Source organism: Halichoerus grypus, chromosome 5, assembly GCF_964656455.1.
Source record: "Halichoerus grypus chromosome 5, mHalGry1.hap1.1, whole genome shotgun sequence".
NCBI classification, from domain to species: domain Eukaryota; kingdom Metazoa; phylum Chordata; class Mammalia; order Carnivora; family Phocidae; genus Halichoerus; species Halichoerus grypus.
Genome location: NC_135716.1, coordinates 129,873,412 through 129,900,255, shown reverse-complemented (window position 1 = coordinate 129,900,255; position 26,844 = coordinate 129,873,412). Strand labels below are relative to the sequence as shown.

Here is a 26,844-nt window from a genome sequence, read left to right as displayed (position 1 = left end):
TAACTCCATGGAGGAGCTTTCCAAAAGCAGGCAGCCCGTGTGGATAGGTCTATGATTTTCCAGTTCTATCTATAAGTGGAAGATAAGTTCACTTCTTGGAGTGTTACAAGCTGGTGTATTGGGCCAGAAACCTTGAGAAATAGATGAGAGGATGGATTCAAAGAGCAAAATAAGCATTCAGAGAAAGAAGTTTTTGGAGGGGCCAAGCTATTTTGGACTTGGAATTATAGGTACTCTGTGGGTAATTTTTAATAGTTGTGTGGTTGTCTTTGAAGTGCTCTGCCCAAAAATGTAGACTTAGGTTTTAGGTGTGGGTCATATGGGATGTTCATATTAGCTTGTGGGTCTTTGTCCTGGATCCATGTCCTGGGAGAATGACTTTTATGATACAGGTCTGCTTATGATACAATCAGAAATATTATATAGAAATGGAGTCATTTTTAATAGGAGTGGCCTGAGTAAGTAGGCGGACCATGCCTGAATTAAAGCAAAGAACAGGTGGGCCCAGTGGGTGGCCTGCAAAATGTTAGAGCAATATACGAGTCCAACTATGGCAAACACAGACATTACCAGGGGGCCTTGGAAGGCCCCAGCCAAGCTGGCTGCAATGTGTAGGCTTAACTTTGAACTCTACTGGCACAAATAGCCTGGTTATGTAGATGGGTGGGATCTTCCATACTTCTAGTGATTTTCAGCCAGGTATACAAGGTGAAAGGCCAGATCCTTTTAACGGCAAAGAACCTGAATTCCCAAATAGGTAGAAAGTGCTAGTTCAGCTGCCCCAAATTTTGTTTCTCTTATGTTTTGAATTTATGGCAGGACTGAAAGAGACTCTGAAGGGGCTAACCTTGGAAACACAAGACTTGTCCACAGGTCCTTAAGAGTCATTTCCCACTATTGTCTCAAGTTGAGTCTGAACTTATTAATTACACAGGCTTAGGAAATGGCTTTTGATTGCTGAGATCCAAATTATGACTTTATTCAGAGAAGAGTCTTAGATTTTATCTATATATAAAAAGGAACCGGAACCCTTATTATAAAGAGAATATTCTATTTTTCTGGATGGAGGTAGAGAAACAATTCAATAACACTGCTGCCTTTTAAAAAGGCAGTTTTAAGAAGGCCTGGGCAGAAATAAGGGATCAGGTTTGCTCAGGAAGTTAAGGAAAAAATGGAAGGATACAAAATACTTGTTTCAATCATAATGGAGGGGCAATGGATGAATGGAAACAGGAAAAAAAAAAAAAAGAAAAGGAATCCAGACTAATTAAATGGTAGAGCCAGTCCAAATAGATCTTAAGGGGGAATGTGGCATACTAAAAGCCTAAAGACAGTGATATATAGGAGAAAAGGATGTCTGGTTTTAACTGCTCTCAGTCAGGGTTTCACAAAGGGGAGATATCCTTAGTTATTACTAGCCCAAAACAAAACAAGCACCTCTCCTATTCCCCCTTCAAAAAAATAAAACAAATTATCATTTTGGCTGTGGGGTGAATCTAATATTGGAGGAGAGACAGAAAGGATGGAAGAAAACAGTAAGAAACATATTATAGTAATCAAAGTCAAGGTACAGAAGTAGATTTCCAGTGGTAGGGATGCAAAATGAGAAAGGATTTAAGAAAATTCTTTGAGAGGGAAAATGGATGGTTTTAGTTATAGATTGGATATGAGGAGAGAGGAAGATGGGGATGTTAAAAATTACTCCTGGGGTTTTGGCTAGCACAATTGGATGGATGATCATGACAGCAGAAAATAATGCAAATGGGTTGATGATAGAAGGATATGAATCCTAAGTTCAATTTGGGAACATACTAAGTTTGAGATGCTCTTGAAACATAAGCATCAATATCAGATGAAGAGATGGGTAGAAAAGATCTAGGGTCCAGAGAAGGCTGGCCTGGGTATGAATGTTTGAGCCACCTGTGCAAAGGTGCAAATTACCGTCATGGGAAGGCATGAAATTGCAGAACTGAGAAAGAGCTTTTAAAAAACTCGTGTCTCCTACTTCTTTACAATGCACTTTAAGAGGGAGAATAGGTTAGCCTGGTGATGGGTATTAGAGAGGGCACGTTCTGCATGGAGCACTGGGTGTTATACGCAAACAATGAATCATGGAACACTACATTAAAACTAATGATGTAATGTATGGTGATTAACATAACAATAAAAATTAAAAACAAAACAAAACAAAACAAAAAAAACCAATGCACTTTAAGAATCCTTCATATTGTCTAAGTCGTGCTACTCAAATAGTATATTGATTACCAACAAATATTTTATGTTCTTGCCCCAAGAAAAATAAAATTGTATAAAAGCAAACAAACACTTGAAGACAAACTAAATCAAAGATAGAAGTAATTGGTGGGGTGCCTGGGTGGCTCAGTCAGTTAAGCATCTGACTTTGGCTCAGGTCATGATCTCAGGGTCCTGGGATTGAGCCCCATATCAAGCTCCCCGTTCAGTGGGGTGTCTGCTTGTCCCTCTCCCTCTGCCCTTCCCCTCCCCCGCCCCCGCTTGTGTTCTGTCTCTCTCTCAAGTAAATAAATAAATTATATTAAATTAAATTAAAAAAATAAAGTAACTGGTATCTTAAAAGTGTCTTAATCTTTCTCATGTATGTATAATGATCTGTATTATACAAATATAGATGAATTATTCATACCCATTAAATATTTTCTGAATAGAAATTCTCAGAGTGATAGTATTACAGTAGACCTGGAAACAACTAAATATTTTGTTTAATATGTATTACGGTAAGTTCTGAGAATGATTATTTTTAGTTTTGTCAAAAGAGAAACTATGTAATAGAAGAAATAAAAAATTCAAGAGACAAAGAAAATAATTTCTATTTCTAATTGGCTTCAGGGAAATTAATAATCTAGAAGTTCTTCTATGTATATTTCATACCTTTCTAGTTTTTACTAAACCATTTCCTTTCTAGATCTTTTAGTTTTTATTTTTATTATCAAAATGGTGGAAATATTTTTTTTTGAAAGGCAAAGGTAAATAGACTGCCTTGTGAGGAGTGAAACTATGGGAGATTAGAATTACTGTTAAGGTTAGATTTATCCTGGAATGATGGATTGACAGGAAATAGCACTGAATCATTTTCATCAAAAAGCAAGCTTCTCTATTTTGAGGGAAGATTCCATAAGATTCTATCAGATTTTAATGTTTTCTAAGAGACAGCATCAAAAAGTACTTTCCAGACATGCACAATATATTTGTATCTGATTTTATAGAATGTCTATACTATTTTGAGTTGCTACCATATTGTTTGTCATTTAAAAAAAATACAAAAATGGTTATTTTCTTAACTGAATGTTATGGAGACTTTGTCAACAAACATAAAATATGTGTTCTATTCAGCAATAAGCTGGGTAGTATTTATATGCTTAGAGCTCTTTAGTGATCTTTTATATATACTCAAGATCCTCTTTCTATAGTAGCCCAGTTCTTTGAGGTCAGGGAAAGATGTGGAGTAAACATGAATATAGGTCCTTATAAGCATTTATGTGGGGTACAGGAGTAGGGTGAATAAGGAGATATTTACCACATGATATGAGGAGTACCAACAGAGATTTGTTCCAGGTCTCCCTTTTTATGACAGAGAGTGAAAAAAAAAAAGTTTTTACATTTCCCAAAGTCATGGGTGCTAGGAATAGAGTGCATGAATCTCAACACATCCCACTGATGTGAACTGCTTTGATATGCCCTCCCCCTCATAAGCATATGTCTAAACCAACAAATACGCCAGCACATTATTACATAGTGTCAAGTTCAAGTTTTTTTAGAAACAAATATTCATTAAGTAACTTATATGTCACAGAACTTTAGGGCATTTACAGATTTACTAGAACAAATTCTGCTCATTTCAGAGAGTTGGACTTTTCCCATATTATTGTTTGATTACATGTTCAACCATACATGATCATCCAAAATTAAAATATCCCAATATAAAATTAAAGGAGTGCTTAGTTTAATTAAGATAGATTTTAGAGTGAGGACAGTCTTTAGGTATATAATTTGGTTTTATGCATTCTGATTTCTATAGCTAGCATGCTAGTAATAATAGAAGAAAAATCTAAATGTTCACTGTTCATAGAAATTACATAAACAATCCATATAAAACTTTATATATGCTATGTAATTATAATCGTAAGGAAGGTACAATAAGGTAGAAGCCAACTGGTGTCAATATAGTTAATCAAGATTTAATATGTATATCTTTCTCTAGGAGAAAGAGAATAAGAGAAGAAGAAAAGTAAGAAGAGGAAGAGGATGAAGGGAAAGAGAGAGAGAAAAAAAAAGGAATCATCTGAATAATAAGGTTGGTAGAGACTTAGAGAAGTCACTGTCTCCAAGCTTCATAAATCCAATCTCTCCTCACTCATACAGACCCCAGACAAATACTAATAATGATAATTAATCTAAATTAAGCATAAACTGTGTGTCAGAAACAACAAAGTTCCTCAAATGCTTTATCTTACTTAAGAACCACATTGTCCGGTGCTATTTTATTTTTATCTTAGAGATGAAAAAGCTGCAGTTAGAGAGGTTAAGTAACCTTCCTAAGTTCTCTTAGCTGACAAATTAGATTCAAATCCAGATCTGTCGGACTCAGACATTTTCATTATATAGATAAACATAGATCATTCTACAAGCAGTTTGGACATGGCTATCTCTGCTCAATTAATTTCATCATGAGAGAATATTCTTTTCATCTCAATTAAGATACCACTTCTTCTTTGAAGCCCAGCTAAATCCTTCCAGAAAGACGTCATCCCTCCCTCCCGTGTGTTCTCATCTTGTGGATCACTTGGGACCTGTTAGCATGGCAGCACAGTGCAGCTTTGGAATGGTTTTATTTTTTTATTTTTTTATTTTTTAAAGATTTTATTTATTTATTTGACAGAGAGAGACACAGTGAGAGAGGGAACACAAGCAGGGGGAGTGGGAGAGGGAGAAGCAGGCTTCCCGCGGAGCAGGGAGCCCGATGTGGGACTCGATCCCAGGACCCTGGGACCATGACCTGAGCCGAAGGCAGTTGCTTAACAACTGAGCCACCCAGGCGCCCTGGAATGGTTTTAAATTCTTTATGAGTCTTTGAGCAAGTTCCCTAACCTCCATAATCCTGTTTGCTCATTGGTAAAATGGGAATAACACCTTCACTGTAGAGCTGCTGTGAAAATTAGATTATGAAAATAAAACATTTAGCAAGTGTCTAGCTCAAGAAAGGAGCTCAAAAACAAGAATTTCTGTTTGATGTTTGATTCTCTGAGTAGGATGTAAGCTACACAGTGATAAGAACAGAGTCATTCTTCATTTTCTCACAATTAACCAGATGAGCTGTACATGAGTACAGAAAATTAAAAATTAGTCAATTATATCCTACCCCTATGAAAGACAAGGTACATGACCAGAACTAGCATAGATTGAGCACTTATTCCACGCCAGCAACTATTCTAAGCACTTTTCATATGCCAACTCATTTAACTTTCACAAGTCTATAACTACTGTCACGATTTCCATTTCATACCTGAGACAGAGAGGGGTAAGTTGTCTGAGATCACAGCCTTAAAGGCTACCATCTTAGAGATGCTAAACCTTTGCATTTAATAACCCTTCATGTTCTCAGAGAGAGCCATTATTAACATACTGGGGCATTTCCCATGATGTTTCCACATGTGGCCATAATGCTAGCTGTTAGTATTTTCTGGAACTTTAAGAATCCCTCCCCCCACCCCCATATTCAGAATCTTTCACTGGATAATACCACAGTGCCTAAATACCTAGGGAAAAATGACTTCTAGCTTTCCACAGCCGTACTCATCCTCATTTCACCTGTTACAGGTGGAAGGAGTAAAATATACTAGGAGTTAAAATAAGCTATACCCAAAATTCACACCCTCACATGAGAGCTGAAGCCTCTTGCGTGCAGGTAGCAGTGTGTCAAAGGGAATGCGCATTCATTTCCTTTGCCACATGTGCCTGTGCTCAGAGTCCTGTGTGAGTAAACAGAAAAATAGACCGTCTTTGCATGGAATGCTAATGCATATCTGAAGATGAATATATGGGCGGTGGGGGGGAGGGAGCGGAACAGGGCATAGAGCCGTTCTCCATGCCCAATCACAGGCTTTGTCAACTAGGTGAGTTAATGCTTTATGATTTTCATCAGCAGAAAGAAAGAGTTGCAATTACTGAGGATTTTCACAATTCTTCAATGCGCAGCTACAAAGGACTGGCTCAACAAAGCCCCTTTTCATCACAAAGGGTCGTACTCCTATTTCTTTTCTTGCTGCTCTTGCTGAAAACATTTTGTCAATATTTTCTCAGACTCCGTTTCAGGTAGTATGTGGGTTAGTGTGTATGGTGGTCTATGGTATGGTAGAAGAATGGAAGTGTGTGTGTGTGTGTGTGTGTGTGTGTGTGTGTAGGAAACTGAAAGGTGAGGCATAGTCCTTGGACACTATTATTTTAAAACCCTAAAAAAATAAAATAAAACCTTTACTCAGAGCAAATACTGCACTGCTGGTGAAGGGGAAAATCAGAGTCACCAATCATTACTCACTTGTGTTTGGGCTCCAGGCATTTGTGACCTGCCAACTAATATGGTGTGGGCCCAATAAGCACGTGTCACTAATGTACCTGAGTACCAGAGGCAGCATGAATGGAGATGTGCATTTCATCTCTAGTGTCTTCATGATATATTTGTAGAGAGATGGAGGAAGGGGACGGGAGAACATGAAACAAATTAAGACTATCCAAGGAGAGAAATCAGGTCACTTGTCTTAGCACACATTTCCTCATCACAGTCCTAAGGATGATTGCTAAGTCTTTTTGCAAACAGACATTCATGGATCAAGGCAGAACTGCTTTGCCTCTTTCCTGGAATGGTCAATTCCAGCTTTATGTATTACCTGCCCTCACAAGTCATATCTTCCTTACCACAATTACGGGCCTACTATGTAGCCTCTATTATGACTCTCTAAGAGCAAGTCATATTTGCAATGCGAACAAACTGCTGTCCGGTCAGCGGTTTATACAGTACCGGTTACCTTGTGCAGGAAGAGATTATGTGGTAAATGCAATTCAACTTGGGATTCTCTCTTGGATGATTTGCGGCCACACTGCTATCGAATGAAAGCAGGAATCTTGGCTGTAGAGAGAGCTGTGTGGTATGCAAACTTTGGCTCTGTAGAGACTCATGGAGTCAAACCACTAATCTGCCTGGAACATTGAGCCCCCTTGAAACTGAAATGATGCTCTTGGCTTCAAAAGGTACACTGCAGAGGAGAAAATGTCTCAGAGTGTCAAAGTGAATTATTCCCCCTCACATTCTTCTCTAGTCTCCCTAGTGATTCAAGCCAGGCAAACAACATGAATGAAATATCTTGGCTCCTATTAATGATAGTAAGTTCTTCTCTTAACAAAAGTGATAGAACATAATAAACAGTTGGTAAACCTAAGTCTTTGGAATTAAATATTCCCACCAATCCAAATCACTCTCCCAAGGAGACAATCACCTGAAAAATAAAGGTCTTCATTAATAATTCAGTATCAACCAGAGAAAATTATTTCAAGAGCTGAATATATAAGAGCTTACATCTTCAACCTCAGATTGAAAAATTAAGAAGCCATTTATTATTTACTAAAAATCGAGAACTTCTGACTAGAACACAAGGTCTAACTCCTCAAACTTGGAGTGACCCGATATCTGCTTTATTAATAGACTGAAAAGAATGGGTGATAACAGACATTATTCTTACTTCTTTTCACATTTCTAATACTTAAGAGTGCCAGACATAGTAAAAACTCAATAGGTACTTATGGGATGCATAGTGGATGACTCCTTACCATCGGACAATTAACCGAAACTTCTGAAACAAAAAAAGCTCCTCCAAAGTCTTTGTGGAAAACCAGCTGCTAATTCATTTGGTGTTGATTTTGCAGAACCCACACAACAAAGTATGTAAATCCACTAATTCAGACTGTGTTTCTGAGGACAGTGCTCATTACGACTGTATAATAAATGAGAGTGCACAAGTCACCATTAGCACAGAACAGATTGTTTGGGTCGCAAAGACAGCAGCTGCCACAGCTTGACAGCTTTCTTGTTAGTGAATCAGCTTTACTGACAGCCTATTTGATTGAAAACCACTGTTCACTGACAGTGTGTTACAGTTGATATACATATGTATCTCATGAAAAATGAGACAGTTGCTGAATGAAAGGTTGAGAAGCTCCAGCTTTCTGAACTACATTAAAAAAGAAGGAAGTTCTTATAAAAGCAGGGCTATTGGTGTATAAACACATTTTGCTTACCAAAAAACCCCCCACATACTAACAACAAAAGTGCATGCGAAAGCATGATGGGTCTTCTGTGCATTGTTTTAAATTAGTCTTCCTGTCATAGGACTTTTATTTGCAACCGAATAAGGCCAATGTGAAGACAGAACTTTTGGGAGAAGCACATTCATTTCACTTCTTAAATCTCGGGACTGTCACAGGATGAATGTGTTGGGGGGAGATCCTTTCTCACATTTGAACTTGGGGTAGAAGGACCATGAGCAGAGTGGGGATGACATCAGTAAGCAGAACCAGTCATCCATAATCAGGCAAGTGTGATATATGCTACCCAGCACAGACGTGACACCATACTTCAATGCTGAAAAGCTTCTGTTTCAGCAGCACCGGCCTCCGCCTGAGTAGAAATGTGGGGATAAGAATAGTTCAGATATTCTGGGGTTACTTGAAAAGTGACAAGAGTGACATTTCGCTGGAACAGGAAGCGCCAGATTCACTCATTTGGACTTCTCTGCGAGGTTCACTAATTTATGTTCCCTAAGCTCTTCCTTAGAATGATCCATGTGCTTGGAGCCTTAGGAAGTACGGTGAGTTAATGCATTTACCTGATAGCTTTGTCCAAGTTCCCATTTGTCATCATCACATAATTTGGCAGAGTTTCTAGCCCCTATACAAGTGAGAGACGGGATCAGAATATCCAACATGCCTGCAGGTCAGGGGACCAAAGCAGTTGCACTCAGACATTGATTGGGGTAGGCTGGCAGGGCCCAACTGTTCTTGGTGCAGGTGCTGCTAATAATGAGTGGCAACAGGGGTGGACAGTAAGCATTTGAACCAATGATGAAATGTTTAAATCGTGGAATAAAGGTAAATTATAGAGCTGGTCATTTTTTTTTTTAAAGACAGAGAGGAATGGTAAAGTATAATTTGGTGAATGTGAAGAAAGAAAGAGAGTGAGGAGAGAAAGGCAGAAAGAGAGGGAGGGAGAAAAAAAAGCAAGGGAGAAAGAAAGGATAAGAAGGAAAGAGATCATCTGTGTATAAATGAAATATTTTTTAAAGAGTAGTAAGATCACACATCAATTAGGGCAGCATGGGTTTTTCTGTTGTTTAATTTGTTCATTCATTTATTCACCAGAACTAATAAAGTAAATTGTTCTTGCTTCATTATTTAGTATGCAGTGGGAAATCTATAAATGTTTATTATAGCTTACAGTAGGCAATTTATAAAAGATCTGTCCTATAAAAGTTAAATGTATTTCCCCCTCTTCTCTTTCGGTATTTCTTTTTCTGAGAGTCTGTTGCTGCAAGAGTCCCAGGCAGATAGATAGCCACTGTCTTATCTAGGATTGAGCTTGTAAGTATCACTGGGACTTACTTTATTTATTTTATTTTATTATTATTTTTTCCATTGGGACGTTTGGGCAGGGCTAAATATACTCAGGAGTGACTAAGAAAAGTTAGAAATAAAGAAAGGAAGTAAAAGAGGCCAGATAAAAGAGTAAAACCATGAATATGGTGTGTGGCCAGTCTCTTCAAATAGAGACAACTGCTATTATGTTTCAGGCAAACAGGTCAGCTTGATGAAGTAGGCAACCTCTTCTTCAGTGTGATCTAAGGTAATATGAAAAGACACATACCCCCAAATATTTGCCCTTGCCCTCCCCATGACTTGACCTGAAGTCTCCTCCATTCTTCCCATGATGTTAGGCTTGACAACGGGGTATTGAATAGAATTGCCATACTATATTAATGCTACCTTTTAGGCAGAAAAGACTTTATGTGTCAGGCAACATGTCTTTTGAGTGATGATGGTGGTATTGATGATACAGTAACTGTAGGAATACCCCAGGATAGAAAATAGATAGACCATTGGAAACTGGTGGTTAAAACTGGGAATATACTGTAAAGTCAAGCAGCAAAGTCAAGCAGTGGATACCTATTTTATTGACTTTTCAACTGTACTGGGCTAAACTTATCCTGAAAGAAATACATCAGCCTATTATGTTGCCTCTGTAAGTTTCTAAGACCCACTCTTAGGAAGCAGGATAGATAGAAGAGAGAGTCAGTATTTTGGAAAGAGAGAGGAGGGTATCCTTATTCTTAAAACTGCTGCTACTCCAATCGTGATCCAAACACAATGCTTATGCATGTGGGTGGTTGCTACAATTTGTAAACTCCAAGCTTCTTCAAATTCTGGCTCAGAAATACTGTAATTTTCCTAAATCCAACAGGACCTCAGAAACAATCCAGACTCATTTAGTGGTAAATAGAATGCCTTCAGGACTGGTATTTGATATGAATTGGAATTGTAAACAGTCAATAGAAATCATTAATTAGCTTTCCTCGTGGATTTTGCAAAAACTGAATCAAGTTTAAATGAGCAATAAACAATTGATGGTGGTTTTTATTACTGACAGAAAATATGTTATGTTTACTGTGGAAAAATCTCAAACTACCACAGGGAAGCAAAGACAAAGTGATGGAGTATTCTTTCTTGCCCAGTTTAGAGTTTCTTCTATATGGCTGAAAATGACAGAGATCCTAGCAGCCCAAGGGAGCTCCACTTTCCCCTGGGAGCAAAAGCTGAAGCTTTGACATCGGCCCTTATCACCCGCCATTGTGATCCTGGTGACTCTGCTGGCCTCTTCCATGCTTTCTCTGATTTCATTCCTCTCTGGCTGCTTTGGTCTCACATTTAGGCTTCAGCATGAGCTTTTCCCTGGGGCTGGAATGCTCTTCCCTAGGTAGCCACCGGGCCACACTTCCTTCAAGTCCTTGCTTAAATGTCACCTCTTCAAAGAGGACTACACTTAGAACTTCATTAAAATTACAATTCCCAACCCCCACCCAATCTCTCTTTACCTTCTCTAACTTTTCATTTTTTTTCCACTGTGCTATCGCATTCTAATATACACTTTAGATTTTGTTATTTTATTTTTAATGCCAATTGTTTATCACCTGTCTTCTTCTGCTGAAGCGAAAGCTCCATGAAGCCAGGTTCTGTTTTATTTACTCATGTATCCCAAGACTTTCTAAAACAGTGTCTGCCATATGACAAGTACTCTATACATAGTTGTTAAATTAATACAATAGGTGTGAGATCTTGGGAAGGGACTTGAAATACATGCCTCAATTTCTACATCTTTTAAATGAAAATGGTATCTATTGTGGTGAGGATTAAGCCGGAGAGCTATTAAAGTGCTCACCGTTAAGCCTGGCACAACATCTATAAAAGGTAACATCCTTATTGTTAACATCAAAAGGACCTTCTACATCTTCCTGTGTTACTTCCAGTACCACAGTTATTTTTATCCAGGGGCTTATTCTGATAACTTTCCCAGACTAGTGTCTGTTCATATATTGTTAATGAAGGTTTCTAAAGTCTGCTAGAAAGAACTATTTTGTCCTCCTCACACAATTTTCCTCTTTAGTCATTTTCCTACTGGTTTCTCTTACCGGCTGTTCTCATACCGTTTATACATTTATACAACTCTACATCTTATGCAATTTTGCTACCTTGCAAAGCTTTATATTAAGACATTCTCTTATGCACCTCACCCCTCAAACCCAAATTAGGAACCAACCCATGTAATAAGTCAGGTTTGCATCATGTCTTTTCAGTTTGCTTTTTTTCAATTCTAGCAGAAATCATAGATTATGTTCCAGTTTGGAGTTATTTTTAGAGCAACTGCACATTTTTCTGACTTTTGAAAAATGCAAGCACTTTTAGAGTGCCTTGCGTATAGTATGCATCGAATGCATATTTGTTGAACATTAGGTAAATAAAACTCTGTGATATATTCTGAGCATAACACTCAATATTCAAGACAGCAGTGTACCCTCAAACAGTTTAATCCTTGTATGCAGAAAAAATACGAGCACTCAATAACAGTGCTATTTATCATATATTAAGTTTTGTTTATATAACATAGTTTTAGGACTACAACATATTCCTGACTTCAGTGGTTTTTCTCATTCCCACAGTAGCAAACAATAGCAGTCTTTCAATAATTATTTTTATAATGAAGTAACAGATGAGTGAAATAAATCATTACCTTAGGACTTTTTATGCTTTTTAAATATTCAGTAGAACCATTTTTGAAGCTGGCGGTAAGGTTTAATTTCTCTCAGAGGAAATGACTAAGCCTGAAGTTTCTGGACATTTGAAGGATATACCGGAAGTAAGAGGCTAACATTTATCTCCACACTGTCTGCAGTTCTTTGACAGGTTAGGTAGAATAGGAAACATGGGTATTAAATTTCAATCAGCAGACACATATTGGGCTGGTGAGAGGTTGAGTAATGATTGGGAAGCTCCATATTTAATCACTGGTTGGCTGTGTTGCCCTGCATAGGTCATGAACTCTAGGCAGGTATTTCTGGATTGTAACATTCTTAGGAAAGAAAAATTACTTCTCAGAATGTTATCCCACTCCTCTACTGCTCCCACTACCTTACAGCAATGGAAATAGTATTGGCACTTTGCCCCCAGATGTGAAAGCTTACCATCAGAATATTTTGCTCTTTGCAGAGGATGGATTCTTTGCCATTTCCAACAGTGTGTGTGTGTGTGTGTGTGTGTGTGTTAACACACACATACATATATAATTATATATAAATGAACACACATACATGTATATATATGAATGTTGTAAATTAATCTTTTCAGCAGAATTTCATTTTCTTCTCTGTGATCTCCTAAGGGATAGTAGATCTAAAATGGAAGGTGGCCCTGAACTGGCTTAGTATCTCTTCTGGGAGAGGATCATATACTAGAAATTTAACTGTAATATAATTGACCTCAACCCTAATTACTTAGGAAAATCTGCCAGAAGAACCAAGAAATTAACTGATTTTTTTTTTTTCCTTGAGAACTATAGAATGATGACGATTAACAGAAAGATTGATGTTAGGTCACACCTAACATATTGTTTCATCCTGGCTCTGTAAAGTTAGAATGTGTACCAGAGAGCAAGGCAATCTGTTCACGGGATGATAGTATAATTAATGGGAACTACGCATTTGAAAAATGGCTTCTCTCTTTATGTTTAAAAATACATACATTATTTCAAAGTGAAGCCTAACTGAGTCTGTTTGTCCTTGACCAGAGGTGGTATCTGAATCTCAGAGGAAAGCTGATCCACTGTGCTACTGCCTTACTAAGAGAAGTCTTCAGGGACTTTACAACAGAAACGTTGAAAGGTTGTGAGTGAGACCAAAACAGAACAACTTATACACTATTGAACTGATGTTTCTAACTTAAAATACTGCCCTTCCTTATTTAATATTTCTACCCATTATTATTACAGATAGACTCTAAGTGAATATGTGAAGGAACTAGTTAGCTATAGACATGGTATTTCACTTTAAGCACAAGAATCTTACTGTCTAGAATGTGTTGGTTTTAGCCATGTTAAATTAGCTTTACTTAAAAAGATAAGCAGTGGGGCGCCTGGGTGGCTCAGTCAGTTAGGCGTCTGCCTTTGGCTCAGGTCATGATCTCAGGGTCCTGGGATGGAGACCTGCGTCAGGCTCCCTGCTCAGCGGGGACCCTGCTTCTCCCTCTCCCTCTGCCCCTCCCCACCACTAGTGCTTGCTCTCTCTCTCTCTCTCTCACTCTCTCTCAAATAAATAAAATCTTTTAAAAACTAAAAATAAATAAATAAAAATATATGCAGAGGAATAAGCTTCTTTATCCGATAAAGGTAAAACCAACAGAACTCTCTATATTATACCAAATGTGCTAAGGACTTTCGACTCACCACCAGTCATTCATCATATGCTCTATGCAGTCCCAATTCTAAGTCATAGGAGAGTTCTTTGCACATCATTTTCTGTCTGTGTGAACCAACTGGGAACCTTGATTCATTTTGTAGGGTTTCTATATGCTTAAATGCAGTGGTTCTTCTCTAATCCAGGTGTCCATTAACTTAGACTTACAAATGACTTTCAAAAATTTGACCAGCCAGAATAGCACTAAACCCACAGAATTTTCAAGGCTTCATCATATCCCTGATATGGAAGGAGAGCTGTACATCTTTCTCACAATCTTATTTATATCATAATTGGTGAAGAAATAGTCATTTTTTCACAATAAACATTTGAGGTCACACATAAGTACTTTGGTTCTGTGCTAATAAATGAACTACCTATGAGCCGTTTTCCTTTTTTCTTCCTCCTTCCTCCTGACAAGCTCCAATGACCATTCAATGACCCATGTGTGAGCTTTTGTTCATTTGTTAGTTTCCCTGTGGTAGAGATAGATTTATATTGAGTCTTCCACACTTTCTCCTTTATTTATCTTTACGACTAATATTACTACTTGCAGCCAGGGGTGAAAGAGAACCAAAGAACAGGAATTGAATGTATGACCTCAGCCTTATTAAAACCATACACTGATCTATAGCAGTCACATCACACCTAGAAACATCTAACAACCTGGCCTGTGACAGTATCTACACTTAGTACTCTATGCATGTGGCCATGCCACTGATGTATTTCCATGAAAATCAAATTGTTATGTCATGGCTGCTTCAAATGTTATCCATAAAAGCATACGCAGGAAGGAAAGAAGGAAAAAAATATATATGAGGGAAAGCAGTGGAAAACTCTTTCAATTATGATGAAAAATTAATATTTAATATATCCTACTAGTTTTTCTTGAGCCAGAAAAAATATGTAGTCAACTGGCACTGTCCCCATTCCCAGTTGCTTATAACTTTCTTAAAATAATGCTTTGGGGGCTAAAATACCTTATAAATCATCTTGGCCAAGAAACAATTTTGTTCAGAAAATTCAATTTAAAACAAAAACCAGAAGAGTTTCTGAATTACTTGACCACAGGGAAGAAGAAAGGAGTTCAGCTATCTAAAAGTGTATATGCAAGGAATCAAAGGAAAAAGAATAAGATTAGCATGGCCTAGAAAACAAAGAACTTGAATGTCAAGCAGATGAAATCCAACAATTTTGATAAGAGCAAATAATGTTCATGCTAATTGGATCCTGCCTTCTCACTTTAAAGATGAGGAAACCGAGTTTCCGAGAAGTTAAGTGATTCATTTAAGGGACAAATATAACATTACACCTCTGCTTGAAGATGGTTTAGTCCTGTGAAATTGTGCCGAGAACATTAAACTGGGAATTAGGAGGCCTGAGTGTTATTTCTGGCTCTTTTAACAAGATGGGACCCCAGAAAAAAACACATAACTGCTCAGTTTCATGTGGAAGCTGTACAGTTGAGCTAGAACATCTCCAGAGGTCTTTCCAACTCTGAAGAGCCAATGTCAATCACAGAAATTGCTAGATTGTTTCTCTTTTTCCTTTGGTTTGTTTTTCCATGAGCCTTTAATGGTGCCCTGGCCACAACCCTTCCTGTCAATTACTCACAGGACTGCAAACCCAAAACTCGTACTTGTCTTTCTCTGGTTTGTTCAGTATATACCTCCTCCATGTTCAGTTTTCACCATTACCTTTCCTTGATGATACCACACTCTCCTTTCACTTCTTCAACTTATTTTTTCCATTCAGTTCCACACTTCAACGGATTTTCCAATGACGCTTTCTAGACTCAAACTAAATGCTTTTTCTGATCCTCTCAGCTGAAATTGATCATTCCTTTCCTTGTCAATGGTTTCTTAATTTTATCGTTCTTTGTAGTTATTTTTATATATGTAGAGATATCTAAGAAGCATGTGAAAAATGTCCAATTTCACTTTTAATCAACATAAATTAAAATTGGATGCTATATTTTACCTACCAAACCTTAAATTATTAGGAAATGATAATATACATTATTAGTTGTATGCACAGAAAAACAAAACTTTCACATTCTGAGAGTATAATTGTAAACTGGTACAGCCTTTCAGAAGGCTAATTTGGCAACACCTATCAGAAGGTTTAAAATGCATATCTTATAACCCAAGAATTCCAATTCAAAGAATTTATCCTAAGGACATAAACAAAGATGTACAGAAGAGCAATGTGCAAGGATTATCATCATAGTATTATTATATAACCAAATTAGAAACAACCTATGGAACAATAAAACTTGGTTTTAAATTGTGGTACCCCTATGCAAGATACCTTTTGGCTATTTTTTTTTTTTTTTAAGATTTTATTTATTTATTTGAGAGAGAGAGAATGAGAGACAGAGGGCATGAGAGGGAGGAGGGTCAGAGGGAGAAGCAGACTCCCTGCCGAGCAGGGAGCCCGATGCGGGACTCGATCCTGGGACTCCAGGATCATGACCTGAGCCGAAGGCAGTCGCTTAACCAACTGAGCCACCCAGGCACCCCCTTTTGGCTATTAAAAAGCATGTTCATGAAGACTGATTAATTACCTGGGAATAGGATAAAGTATATTAAGCTGGGAAGGGCACAAAACTATATGCACAAAATGTATGGAAATACAAAATTTGAAATGTTGACAGTGATTGTTTTTGGATGAGTTTCCTTATTCTCTTTATACTCTGATTTGGTAAACCCACGATGAACATGTATTACACAATAAGAAGAAGACAGACTATAAATGTGGAGACATGTTATGTTTTCCCTGGAAGGGTTTCCTAGTCTAGTCAGTTTGAATACTGAGATGGATGCTAGTTGGGAACACAGAAGTCTGTGGCTTCACTCTTATGTCCCCTGTGTGTGAAGAGAAGTCAGACACATTTTTGGATCATCAGTCTCCACATTTCTAAAATGATGTGTTTGGGAAAATATGATCTATTTTATATTCTTAATATTTGTTTATTCTATAAGTCCATTAAATAATAAATGAGAAACAAGAGGGACAACATAGGGACTATTTTGCTCTTATATATGAAACAGGAAACAAAAATGAGTGCCTATGAAAGTATACAATGATCAATGGGTGATAATAGAGAAAATTTAATACTAAGTCTGACACTTCAGATTTTTAAGTACCTCCAAATTAAAATAAATGAATAGACGTATGACAGAAAAAGAAAACTTATTTCTCCCTTACTCATTTATTGGTGGAAAAGTTCTAAATGATTAAGTCAGCCCATATGGAAATGCTACGATGTTAAACAGAAATTTTAGTGACCCCTGCGTAACAGGAGCTGTGATTGCCAGTTCCTTTCTGGTTTGAACTGGAAGTTTTAGCTTGCACTATTTATGGTGTAATGACTCCATACAGATGGGGAAATCAGATCAAGTGGAATCAGAACTTTGGTTTCTAATTAGATCCAGCTGTTCCATGGAAGCTGAATCTTTATCTCTAGGCCTTAAAACTAGTTTGCACAAGTTTCACAGTTTAAAGAGCATTGTGAACCTGTGAAGAATAAATACAGAAATAACAAATTTTTAAATGTAAACTCATGTCTGTCTTATCATAAATGAAGCCTGTATTTTTATTTCAGCTACCGAGAAAAGATCATTCAGGCTTTCTCCCTGCTGCTTGTTTATGAGAGTACTTATTTTCTTCCTGGCCTTCAATACTTTTTTTAAAGATTTTACTTATTTAATTGAGACAGAGAGAGAAAGAGAGTGCACAAGCGGTGGGGAGGGGCAGAGGGAGAGGGAGAAGCAGACTCCCCACTAGGCATGGAGTCCACATGGGGCTAAATGTGGGGCTTGATCCCAGGTCCCTGAGATCATGATCTGAGCCGAAGGCAGATGCTTAACTGACTGAGCCATCCAGGTTTCCCAAGGCCTTCAATATTTTTCCAGAAAGAAAACTTTCTACCAATAAAGCTTTATTCTTTCGGTTGCATTTTTCTAAATTTTGATTAAAATAAATATAATATCATTACTATGTTCTTTAAAAGAGTTGTGCTTTTTAGTGTTAAAAAAACAAATTTAAAAATAGCTCAACCATATGGAGATCTCATTTTGCTTTCTAAGTACATTGAGACATCAGTTTTTTTAATACCTTGATTTAGGAGAATAGAATGATAATTAGGTAACAAATGCTTTTGTGTTTTTCTCTGAGGGAAATATTAACAGTGTTTTGATAATAAATTCTTCCCTCAATCTTAGAAATAATTTTCAAAAAGTAAAAACAAACCAACAAACAAAGCCCCATAACTATGTAACAAATCCCTTTATCTGTTTTCTTTACTGATGTATGCCTTCCCCTAGAATAGTGCCTGGCACATGATAGGTATTCAAAAGATATTTTTTGAATGAAAAAGGAAATGAAATTTAAGGATATAAATATTTATGATTAATGAATGAAATATGAAATATAAAAATATTTACTGCATCAAGAATAACAATGGACTACATAAATGGGAGGAAGGCGCCACTAAGATCTACTTGCTTTCAGAGAGTTTGTATAGCAGAGTGGTAATAGCACTGATTGGCTTTGGGGAGAAATGATATGAGTTCAATTCTGGGATGAGCATATTACTTGTGTGACCTTAGGAAAGTCATGAAATCATTTGAATCCAGATTGTTTTTCTACAAATTATGTATAATAATGTCCAGCGCATGGTGTTGCTTTGAGGTCTGAATAAGAAGTGTGTAGATTCTATAAACAGTATCATATTGTTACTGCTCACTGCACATGCCTATCAAATACCTGCTTTTCTTCCTTGCTCTCATCCTTTGTTTTATCTTTAATATCTTTCAGCTCTTCTAATTGAAATACAATTCATTCTACCCAGACAGCTCAAATGAATCTTTTTTCTGATTACCCCAGATTTAACTTCTATATCTCTGTTACAGCATTTATCACATTCTATCCTGCACATCTTGAACCCACTTATGAATGTATATATCTTGTACATTATTGTATTTAATAGTAACAACAATAGCAGCAGCTAATATTAATTGAACACTTACTAGGTCCCAAGCACTGTGCTAATTGTTTAAGTGTTTTTACATGTTATCTCATTTAACCCTCATGATTTCACATAATGTACTATTATTACTTTTTTCTACTTTCTTTGTTGAAGTTCATTCCCCAAACAGTAAATAATTACCTGCAAATTCCTTGCGTGCATGTAGTACATTCCAGGAATTATATTAAGTGCTTTATACAAGCTCTTTTTCTTGTACATAATAATTTTGCAATGTAGGATTTATTCATATTTTACAAATAGGGAAACTAAGGTGCAAAAAAGTTAAGTGACATAACCAAGGTCACATAACCTCATAAACGATAATTAATATTAAATATCAAAGTATGTCTAATTCCAATTTCAAAACCTCAATTCTTCCACAGCATTCTTCAGCAAACAACAGTGTAATATTTCTACCAAATCCTCAAGAAATACTTCTTTAAAAAACGATTTCTTCTCACACATATAATCATTCATTATTTGCTTTGTGTCATAATATGAAACTGTATCATTCTTTACATAATCTCTCAGTTTTTGGTAAAAAAAAAAGTTTGATTAGTCATTTTAGTGTAATCTGAATAAAATGTTTCCAGGTTAATTCCACTCTTTTTCTCACTTTCTAACCCAGACGTCGGCAAACTATGGTCAAATCCAGACATCCTGATACTTATGAATAAAGTTTTATTGACATACACCATATCCATCTGCATCTGCACGTATGTATAGTATACATATTTTTGTGGCGACTTACACATTACAATACCATTTTGAGTATTTGCAATAGAGACCATAGGGCCCATGAAGCCTAAAATATTTACTATTTGGCGATTTGCAGAACGTTTGCCAGCCCCTATTCTAAATCATCATGGGTTCTATCTTATGGTCTTATCTTGGGTAAATTATCCCCTTATCTCTAAACTCAGTATTTTAAATCATTTTGGCAGACGTAGAAATTCACTGACTCATTGACACCTGCCCCCCCAATCAAATTCATCGATGCCAGGTGTTGGAATTCAAGGTTCTGTTTTAGGTACTTCAAATACAAAATATAATCAATATTAATGCTAAGAATAATTTGCTTTCTTCAGTTTTTTCTGTTTTCAGGCTCATAATTTATTATAATCTTAATAAACGACTAAAAGAATAAGGAGGGACAATGGTGACTATATATATAATCTGTGAATCTGTAACTCTTGATTCTCCTTTTAATCCACAGTCTTTGATTTAATTAAGACATTCTTTGGAGTGTTTATAAAGCCATATCATATACATACACTTTGCAAGTACGAAGTAACTTTAAAATATTTCAGAAGCCTAATATTCATGTGGACCAACTTTACTTTCTTGAAACTGAAAATTACACTGACAACTTAAAAAAAAAACAAAAAACAAAACACCCTTCCATTTCAGAAATTCCTCTCCAACTAGGTGTATTAAATGGAAATTCTTTTCCCATCTTATTCTCCCTTTATTTTGCTACCCATTTCTTTGGATTAGAATGAAGCCCTTTATTTTTCACTTATTGTATTTTTTGTCAACTGACTATATACATCTTGTCTGATTGCTAATCATTATTGTACAGGTCTATCTGTATTTAGGAAACAAGTGATATTTATCAAAGTTGGCTGGAAGGACAATGCTCTTGTATGTTGACTGCTACTGCTTCTGTGAGCACCAGAGCCGCCACCTCCATTGTTGCCAGCATTACCAGGTATTGTGCAAAGGCTGTATATATTACTTTCTTGTCAAGGCTATGTCAAGGTAACTTTCATTTAAGAGATGACAAAACTGCATTCTGAGATCTTTAGTAAACTGCCCAAGCTCATACCTAAAACATGGCAGAGCCACTTTTAAAACCCATGGCTTGTCCATCGACAGATGAATGGATAAAGAAGATGTGGTATATGTACACAATGGAATATTATGCAGCCATCAAAAGGAATGAGATCTTGCCATTTGCAACGACGTGGATGGAACTGGAGGGTGTTATGCTGAGCGAAGTAAGTCAATCAGAGAAAGACTTGTATCATATGACCTCACTGATAAGAGGAATTCTTAATCTCAGGAAACAAACTGAGGGTTGCTGGAGTGGTGGGGGATGGGAGGGATGGGGTGGCTGGGTGATAGATATTGGGGAGGGTATGTGCTAAATTGTGTAAGACTGTTGAATCACAGACCTGTACCTCTGAAACAAATAATACATTATATGTTAAAAAAAAGAAGAAGATAGTAGGAAGGGAAAGATGAAGGGGGGGAAATCGGAGGGGGAGATGAACCATGAGAGACTATGGACTCTGAGAAACAAACTGAGGGTTCTAGAGGGGAGAGGGGTGGGTGGATGGGTTAGCCTGGTGATGGGTATTAAAGAGGGCACATACTGAATAGAGAGCTGGGTGTTATACGCAAACAATGAATCATGGAACACTACATCAAAAACTAATAATGTAATGTATGGTGATTAACATAACATAATAAAATAAAATTTAAAAAAAAAAGAAAGAAATCAGAAAAAAAAAAAACAAAAAAAACAAACCCATGGCTTTAAAGCACCCAAGTCCTATTCTTCCTACAACATGACACCTCAGATAACTCCCTTTGTTAGTGGAAGCAATCATTATATAAATATGTCTGTATATTATTTAGCACTTGAGAGAGGTGAGCTATCAAGACATGAAAAGACATGAGGGGACATGATACACATATTGCTAAGTGAAAGAAGTCAGTCTGAAAAGACTATATATGGCATGATTTCAATTACAAGAGATTATTGAAAAGGCAAAACTATGGAGACAGTAAAAAAAAAAAATCAATAGTTGCCAGGGGTTCGGAGGAAGGATGAATAAGTGGAGCACAGAGCATCTTTAGGGCAGTGAGACTATTCTGTATTACACTGGAATGGTAGAAACATGACATTATGCATTTGCCCGAGTCCATAATATGTATAATATCAAGAGTAACCCCCAATGTAAACTGTAGACTTTGCTAATATGAATGTATCGATACTGGTTCCTCAATTGTCAATAGTTACTTATCTGTTACACTAATGCAAGATGGTGATAATAGAGAAAACTGGTGGTAGGAGAGGTAGAGGAGATATATGGGGACTCTCAATAATTTCTGCACAGGTTTTCTCTAAACCTAACGCTGGCCCTAAAAGCAAAAGTCTAGGACTTCTCGTTTCCTGTTCTGCATGTAAGGAGGTTGGAAGTCACCATTCAGTTCTGAGAATGAGTGAAAAGATAAATAGACTGAAAAATGACTCATCTGGAGTGCTAAAACCAGGAAGGACACAGGGAAAACTGCTTTGCCCAAGATTGGTGAGATAGACACCTGAGTATAAGCAATCCCAACCTACAGGAGCACAGACTTGTAAGCAGAAACCACACAGAGGATCAGGGACGCAGGTAGGAAAACCTAAACTGTGATTGATGAATTGCTGGAGGTTTAGCGGGGACAACTCTGAGGGTTAAAAACTTCCGAGGAAGAGGGAGACATATTCATGGGGGGGCACCCACAATATCATGAGACTTACCTCCAAGAACTCAACCAGATTCCCACAGTATATATTTGAGGAAAATCTCTTTGGGCTTCCAGTAGAGGGAGGGAAAAAGGAACCATTTTGAAATATGCCAAAGCACTCATTCTCAATAAGGCCTGCCCTCAGGGGAAACTAGTTAATCAGAGGCTAACCAGCTAGGGTATTATCAGAGCCTGGGGGAAGGGAAATGCCCAATTCCAGCCCACTCTAGCCATCCTGTCCCAGCAAATGGGGGATTAAAAAACTTGTAAAGTTCACAGTTGAGCAGCATAGACTCCCTAAAACTGAGACCTAATCATAAGACTTTAGAGCACTTCCCCTCTGCCCACGCCTCACCACCATATTCTTGCCTTTTTACAGCAGTTCCTTTTTTTTTTTAAAGATTTTATTTACTTATTTTTGAGAAAAAGAGAGAGAGATTGAGCACAAGAGTGGGGAGAGGCAGAAGGAGAGGGAGAAGCAGATACCCCTCTGAGCAGGGAGCCAAACACAAACACCGGGCTTAGTCCTAGGACCCTGGGATCATGATCTGAGCAGAAGGCAGACACTTAACAACTGATTGAGTCACCCAGGTGCCCATACAGCAGTTCCTTTTTTCCATCATGCACAACTAGCAAAACAAACAAAACAAAACAAAAACATACCAAAAGGCAACAACATAATTTGAAGAGACAGAGCAAGCATCAGAACCAGACATTGCAAGGAGGGTGGAATTATCTAATTGGGTTAAAACAATTATGATTAATATGCTAAGAGCTCTAGTGGATAAAGTAGACACCATGGAATAACAGATGGGCGATGTAAGCAGAGAAATGGAAATCCTAAGAAAGAACCACAGAGTAGAGGAAAGAATTTTTGAGGTAGAAGATACCAACAGAATTCTGGAAAACAAAGACAGAAAAAAAATACAACAGAATATCCAAAGATGAGGGACAACTACAAAAGGTGTAATATATGCATAATGGTAACATCAGAAAGAGAAGAAAGAGAGAAAGGACAGAAGAAATTTTTGGAAACAATAATAACTGAGAATTCCCCAAATTAATGTCAGAAACCAAATCACAGATCTAGGAAGCTTGAAAAACAATAAACATGATAAACACCAAAAAAACCCAAAAAACAATAAAAACTACATTTGGCCATATCATTTTCAAATTACAGAAAATCAAACATAAAGAAAAAATCCGATGGGTTAGCCTGGTGATGGGTATTGAGGAGGGCACGTTCTGCATGGAGCACTGGGTGTTATGCACAAACAATGAATCATGGAACACTATATCTAAAACTAATGATGTAATGTATGGGGATTAACATAACAATAAAAAAAATTAAAAAAAAAAAAAGAAAAAATCCTGCAAGGAGCCAGAAGGGGGAAAAAATCTTACTTACAAAGAAACAAAGATAAAGATTATGTCTGACTTCTAAGAAAAGGATGCAAAGTAAGGAGAGAACAGAATAAAATACCTGAAGTGTTAAAAACAAACAACAAACAAACAAGCAAACAAAACTCCAAAAAAACCCCAATACCTAAGACTCTGTACTTTATAAAATTATCCTTCAAAACTGAAGGAGAAATAGAGACTTTCTCAGATAAACAAAAATTAAGGGGATCTGTTCCCATTAGACCTGCCTTGTAATAAATGTTAAAATAAGTTCTTTAGAATAAATACATGTAAATAAAATAATACAGATTTCTGAACTCGGATCTACATAGAGAAAGGAAGATTACCGAAGAAGAAATAAGTGAAAGTAAGATAAAAACTTTTAATTTTCTTATTCTTAATTAATCTAACAGATAATTTGTTTAAATTAACATCGACAATGTATTAAATTATTTAAGCTCATGTATATTATACATATATATGCTTATGTATGCATATATATAAATGAAATGAATGACAGCAATGATACAAGGGGCAAGAGGAAGCAATTAGGTTTGTTATTATATGGTAGTCATATTACCTATGAAGTGCCAACTATATCAATAATTACTTTGAATTTCAATGGTCTATATGCAGCAACTGAAAGACAGAGATTGTCATAGTAGATTACAAAACACAACTCCTTCTACAATAAGAAACCCACTTTAAGTATAAAAGCCCATAGAGATTAAATAAGCACATGAAGAAATGTTCCACATCATGCATCATCAGGGACATGCAAATTAAAACAACAAGGAGATATCACTGTACTCCTATTAGAATGGCCAAAATCCCGAACGCTGACAACATCAACAACGTCAAATGCTGTTGAGGATGTAGAGTAACAGCAACTCCCATACATGTACCAGTGGGAATGCAGAAGAATCACACAGCCACCTTGGAAGGCATTTTGGTGGTTTCTTTCAAAACTAAACATACTCTTACTATGAGCTCCAGCAAGCATGTTCCTTGTTATTTACCTAAAGGAATTCAAAACTTATATCCACACAAAAACCTGCACATGGATGTTTATAGCACCTTTATTCACAATTGCCAATATTTGGAAGCAACCAAGGAGCTCTTAAGTAGATGAACAGATAAACTGAGTACATCCAGATGATGGAATATTATTCAGTGCTAAAAATAAGTGAGCTATCAAGTGAGCAAAAGACATGGAGGAAACTTACATACATGTTACTAAGTATAAGAGGCCAATCTGAAAAGGCTACATACTTTATGATTCCAACTATAGGTCATTTTGTATGAGCAAAACTATAGAAACAAATAAAAAGATCAGTGGTTTCTGGGAGGGGTGGGGTGGGGGTAGACATGAACAGATAGAGCACAGAGGATTTTTAGAACAGTGAAAATACTTTGTACGATATTGTAATGATGGATATATGTCCTTACACTTTTGTCCAAATCAATAGAATGTACAAAACCAAGAGTGAACTCTAAGATAAACTGTAGTTTGGGTGATTATGATATATTAATCTTAATTAATGTAATGATTTTAATTAATGTAAAGTTCATCCTTGGTAACAAATATACTATTTTGGTGAGTGATGTTGATAATGGGGGATGATATGCATATGTTGGGGCAGGGAGTATATAAGAAATCTCTTCTACCTTCCTCTCAATTATGTTGTAAACCTAAAACTTTTCTAAAAAGTTAAGTCTTTAAAAAATAATACTAAAAATAAAATAATACAAGATAAATACTAAAAAATACTAAATAAATACTAAAAAATAAAATACATCACAAATATGATTGTGACTTCAGTCATAATTAACTCCATTCCTTTGTCCAGTATCTGTTTTTGAAAGTGCCTATTCTGTACCCTGAACATTTTCAGTGGGGTGTGGAAAGGCAGTGCCGGCTATGAGATAGGATGCAAGATTTAGTGTAGGTTAATATCAAATAGGTCAAGTGATAGATAATTTCTGAACCCATCCTGACAGAGACGACAAGTGAAACTTTTAACACAAGTGGATACATTCTGAGCATAAATAGTTTTGACATCATGGGGTGCTGGTTTTCAATGAATACATAAATTTGGGAGGGGATTTTCTAACACATGAGTTCAATGACAGAATACTAAGTATTTTCCCACTGTCAAAAAAATTCCTTAGATACATGGTAATGGAGAAATGAACACATTTTATATCATGAGGTTCCGTGCTGGAGTTCTAGTAAGATGGCCCAACATATAGCTAGTCTATATTCATTTGAATTTGCATATTTGTCAGTTGAATTTTCAGTTCTGTTTTAGCTGTGTCCAACTGAAACTCCTCCTATGGAGTCAAAACTACACACTTTTAATTCCATTCAGAGAAGAATGTATTTTGTGTGCTTATATTCATTTATTCAAGAAGCATTTATTAAGTGTCTTCATTTTGGCACAGTCCAGAACTAATTGCTGAAGTGGGAGGTTTAAAAGAAATTATAGTGATGTTCTAAACGATTAAGGAGCTTACAAAAAGTTGAAGAAATAGCTTAAGCAAAGGAAATTACAGCATACACAGGGAACGTTCTTTTTAGGGTCCTGTGTATGGACGTATTTGAAGCACAGTGGTGATCAGACCAAATGTACTAAACAGGGATGAATATAGAAATGGCACCATCTATAGCCGAAAGCCTTAGGCTAAACTTTAAAATAGTAGATTCCTTGAATGAAAATTGCATAAAAACATTTAAACAAATATATTTGCATCCATATTTAGGGAAAACGTGGACTCCCATTCTTCCTAAAGTGAATGATTCTTCAGGAA

At 36.7% G+C, this 26,844-nt stretch overlaps 1 protein-coding gene across 1 annotated transcript in view; it reads right to left on the bottom strand.

Moving 5' to 3' along the window:
- NEGR1 (neuronal growth regulator 1) overlaps positions 1 to 26,844 on the bottom strand; it is an 830,730-nt gene that overhangs the window by 213,991 nt on the left and 589,895 nt on the right. The gene's annotated exons all lie outside the window — the stretch shown is intronic.